General features: G+C 35.6%; 1 protein-coding gene across 1 annotated transcript in view; it reads left to right on the forward strand.

The window, feature by feature from the left end:
- LOC106465755 (paired box protein Pax-3-like) overlaps positions 1 to 5,536 on the forward strand; it is a 17,664-nt gene that overhangs the window by 11,349 nt on the left and 779 nt on the right. The gene's annotated exons all lie outside the window — the stretch shown is intronic.

The following is a 5,536-nucleotide window of genomic DNA, read 5'->3' on the forward strand; positions in this document are numbered from 1 at the left end:
CAACGAATCATTTTTTTCTGTTGGTAGAGGACCAAAATATCTTTCAGCTCTGTTTCCATGCTCTTTTGCATAATTAATCACACTTAATTTAAATTTAGCTGTGTATGACAGTCTCTTTTCTTTAGACATCGTAAGGGGTGAAAAAATAGAACGAAGAATGAAGAAACAACTATTTTGCTCCCGAGGCCTAAGATACGGTACTTCGGCTTTCGGTGACGCATCCAACTTGACAGTAAGCACGTGCCAAACTGCCGAGTATCAAATGAAAATTGAAATACCGATTAGGCGATTACCGACGCTAATTGCATTAGCGCTCTGATTGGTCAAGCGCATTGCACATTTGAATCCAAGGCAAGCACTCGAAAACGATTTTTTTATTTGTTAAAGTTAGGCCTGAAACGGCCTTATTATGCTCCACATTAAACAGGAATCGTCGTATATTTACAAGCTTTTTCACTCTCATCCATTACTATAATTTACTTTTTTATAGTTTAGGGGGCATTATAACTAGTTAAGTTTTTAAAAGAAAAAAAACTACTATTGTTATAAATAACACATTCAATTGAACTAAACTATGCATGCTTATTTAAATATATTTACACATGGCTTGTGTATATCGTATATATATATACATATATATTATTCATACCTTCGGTGTATAGGACGCAAGCAGATTTTGACATAAAATTTTGGGGTAAAAAAGTGCGTATTATACACCGAAAAATACGGTACATGCTGATTAGCTCTGCATCTGTTGTTTTGATTAAGTCTGATAGACGGAATATTCCCAATGCTTTTGAGAGCTATAACCGCAGACATTTTCACTTTAAAATGACACCTTTTGTACAAACGTATAATTTTACATTGTTATATTAGAACTTTGTTGTGCGTACATCTACATATACAATAAATAAATTGTAAGTTATATTATAATTTCGTTAGAGCTATACAGTGCTGAGTGATCGCCTATACGCTTTTGATGTAATACAGTTTATTTGAAAAAGTGTATACATATATATATGTATATACAAGTTTCGTGCTTCACGTTCATTCAGCTCATGTATATGTTCGTGTTGTATTTCATTTAGCGAAAAGTAATAAGTAAACAATAAGTTTTTGTTAAGAAGTGTGTACAGTCCTGTTAACAAATGTTAAGTTATATTCTTTCCAGTATTTCCGAATCTAAATCTAATTTTCTATTGTTTTTAAATCATCGTTGCCCATTTCTTGACGTCATATCGTTCTTCCTAACAGTAAGTCTTAATGATTTTATTTGATAAGCTCTCTTTCTGACTTGCCTGGGTCGTTCTTTGTTATTTCTCACATTGTTGAGTTCTTTACTCTTATTCTCGCCTTTTCTGTTTCACTTCTCTTTACTTTTCGAGTACTTTTGATTTGCGACTCGTTGCCGCATAAACGCACTTCGCACTTTGGGCTGTGGGTTCGCTGTATGACTAATGGTGAAAATCCCACTGTTCGGTAATATAGTTCTACCTCAGGAGTTGGCGGTGGGTGCTGTTAACTAGCTGTCTCCCTTCTAATCTATTATGACAACATTAGGGAAGGCCATACGCAAATAGCCCTCTTGTAGTACTGTGCAAAATTCTGAAACAAACAAACTTTTTGGTATCCACGTTGAGTGACATGTTGTTTGTTGTTTGTTATTATTACCTGTTAATTACTTCTCACGTGCAGGGTGGAGAGGGACAACTTGTTTTTGACCATTCGTCCTTGATATTCACACCAAAACACCATTCACAATAAAAGAATAAAGTAGTGTAAACCTGTTATTAGTGAAGTAAGAAAACCCAAAAATGATCTCGAGACTTTCGTGAGATTTAAGGGTATCTTAGTCTATGTGCCGATGGTATTGTTGACAATGGAAGTCATACTTACACGTTAAACTGATTTAACCGGGTATTTGAAATGGATTTTTCAAATTTTGGCATGTTGTTGTTCTAGCGTGAAGCTACAAAAAGGGTTATCTAAACTGTGATCATCGTGGGGAATCGAACCCTGGATTTCTGCTTCATAAGTCCTCAAGCTTACTGCTGCGTCAGCGAGGGGCGTCTGCAATGTGAGAATACACTTTTGGTGCCCTGGCAAATTTTAAGACTTGTCTAAGCCACTGGCTAGCTCTCAGGTATTTTGTTGCAAGATGGGGAGGACATATAAACTCCCCAAAAATAGAAATGAAACACTATTGGTGGTACGGTTTTTAGAGTTGCCCAGCGTGGTAGGGCCCGGATTCGAATGTAACACAAACACAAATACACACTATCTTTACCAGTATGAAAAGTTTACTTTTTCAACATGAAATAGAACATAGTAGATGAATCACTGTGTCTGTAAAATATTCATGACGATATAATATTAAATACAGCATTTATACTAGTCATGCAAACAGACACACACATACACTCAAAAGTTTGAACTAATAGACAAAGAAAACTTACTTAATTATGACAATATAACAAAGAAGTTGTAGAGATTTTAGCCAAGAAGCTAAATAGTTCAAACAATTATCCAACTTAGGTGCTAAACATTTAGTTTTCCTCTAGTATTTAAAACTGATTGGGTTATTAAAGCTTTTGATCTAACTCTTTATTCGTTATTGACGTTGTTTAAACAGTCTACTATATTCAGTGGAAGTCACAAACGACTTGAAACCGCTCTAAATGTTAGGTTTCACATGGTACCAGATTACATAAACTGATGGTATGTTGGTTACAACATGATAGCAAAGATTTAAAACGAACAATACTACGATAAAGCTCCAAGTGGTTAATTCTGTTACGTAGGCTACATACATTAAAAAAATCTTCGGTCTCTATTCGTATGCAAATAACAATAACTAAACTTTATTAGCTTACGACAAAAAATACAAAAGAAATAGATTCACAGATATAGACTTAATTGTAAAAGTTGAATCCCTCGTGCATCTCAAGGATTTAGACGACAATAGTGCTAGGGTGTTAGTGACACATTCGGGTAAACGGGCGTTCGTCTATTGCTCGTGTAGTTGATCTTTGCCAGTCTGGACGCTGTATAGTTTAACAACAAAGCGATCTGTGATCCAGCAATCACTGCTCAATTTCTGCGCGCCGCCACGAGTGGCTCTTCAAGGTGGTAGCTGGCCTTTGTGTACGAGACAAGTCCCACAGATTTGAGGCTGTTCGTTTCACGCGACGAATACTCGAACAACGAATGCGCGAGAAAGCTATTATTCTCATCAAATAAGATTTACTTGGAACAGAAAATTGAAGTTGTTCTAGAACGTCATGTCTTCTTTTTTATGTTAATACGTTAATCATGTTCATAGTCAGCTTTTACATATACAAATGCTTATGTTGCCAAGTTTTCTGAGAACATTCATATGCTAAAAAACTTGTTTTAAAATTTCTGAGTATAATAAGTAAAATAATTATCATGTTGTACTCCCGTGCGCGCGCCCCGGTGGCTCAGTGGTAAGTCTGAGGGCTTATAATACTAAAAATCGGGTTTCGATACTCGCGGTGGGCACATCACACACACAGCCCATTGTGTAGCTTTGTGCTTAACAACAAACAAACAAAATATTATGCTTGCTCGTCTTCTCGTAAACAAAGAGAAATAATAAAAGAAATGCATCCATGCCAATACTGATATATTTCGGCAGCTGAAGTTAAAAACTAGATCTAATTTAGCTTTCATTCATGTGTTTGGAATCGTACTTGAGCTGTCCCTCGGTGGGACAGCGGTAAACCAACATATTACGATGCTAAAATCCGGGGCTCTAGTCCCCGCAGTGGACACAGAAGATACCCCAATGCGGCTTTGCTATAACAACAAGCAATCAAGTACTCATGGTACTAGGAACCAAAAGATAATTTATAACGCGATAATTTACTAGAAAACTTTTTTTAAACGGCTGAAAGTTAAGACTAAATATCTATGTATATGCACCTGTTCTATATTTTAGTGTCAAATTAACATATTTGAACGTGTCCTTAGTTATACATTTGTGTTAAAACACATAATTTAGTAGTAATCCTAATGATAACCTATCATTATACATTAACAGATGTATAGGAGGGGTAACACTAAATCAGTATGTTAAATAAATTTATCCGAATTAAGTGCTAAAAGTTTGATTATTCTCTGGTATTTAAAATTGATAGGGTTAGTAACTCATTTGGTCTAACTCTTTATTAAAGACTTGATTACTGTTATTTGGCTTTAACAATAGCAATTATCAGCACTAAAATTATGTTTTGATAAATGCTGGTGGCCTCAATAACGGCGAAAATAACTTATTTCTCAGTTTTTGTTGTCATGTAAATTGGTTAATCCCAAAATATAAAAAAGAAAACACATATCTGGTTAAAAGTTCTTGCAGGGTAAACTAGGTAACTTTAGTTTCTTATAGTTTTACGCGTTAACATCATTGAAGTTAGAAACGATTTGTTTATTGAATTTCGAAAAAAGCCGTCACCAAAACAGTTCAGAAGTATTAGACTAGAGGGAATAACAACACCATCCACCGCAATTCTTCGGCTACTCTAATCGAATAGTGGAACTGATAACACATTATAACACTCCGGAAAAGGTGAGCATATTCAGTGATGGGATTTGGGCCTGCAAACCGCAGATTGTGAGTTAAGAGCCCAAACCATCAGGCCATGTTGGAAACAGTATTGCTTATTGGGAGATAACAAGGGCCCTAACCACCAGGCCAAGTTGGAAACAGTATTGCTTATTGGGAGATAACAAGGGCCCTAACCACCAGGCCAAGTTAGAAACACTGTTGCTTCTTGGGAGATAACAAGGGCCCTAACCACCAGGCCAAGTTAGAAACACTGTTGTTTCTTGGGAGATAGCAAGGGCCCTAACCAACAGGCCAAGTTGGAAACAGTATTTCTTATTGGGAGATAACAAGGGCCCTGACCACTAGGCCAGGTTAGAAACAGTATTGTTTATTTGGAGATAACAAAGTTCGGTTGCTTTTGAAATTGTGCCACTGAAAACAACATGTTATATTTTTGAACTTGTATCTCAGGTTTACTCAGCAATGTTTTTGTTTTACACATGAAATAAAACACATTAGATGAGCCACTGTGTTTATGCGATATTCATGACAATATAATGTTGTTACATACAGCATTTACACTATTTTTTGCAAACATTTAAAAAACAAAATAATGTAAGATCTAATAGAGAAAGAAAAGTATGAATTATGACGCTGTAACAAAGAAACTGGCTTCTCAATTTCGTAATAGTATCTTAGCTTGAAATAAAACTCTGTAAGGAGCGATGAATCTTGTATGGTGGCAAATCTGTTAGTCTGGAGATTATATTTCTTTTCAGTTTTGTTGTTGTTACAGGACTCAGTACTATATTCATATAACGAAATACTCTGTAGTGTAAATATCCCATGGAATAAATAATACTGTGGTTTAAAGAAAGACAATATCCTATTATAATTTCATACTTGCCCTCCCCCCCCTCCCCACGTGGCTCAGCGGTAATTCAGTGGATTTATATATATATATATATA

This window comes from Limulus polyphemus, unplaced genomic scaffold (assembly GCF_000517525.1).
Source record: "Limulus polyphemus unplaced genomic scaffold, Limulus_polyphemus-2.1.2 Scaffold2040, whole genome shotgun sequence".
NCBI classification, from domain to species: Eukaryota; Metazoa; Arthropoda; class Merostomata; order Xiphosura; family Limulidae; genus Limulus; species Limulus polyphemus.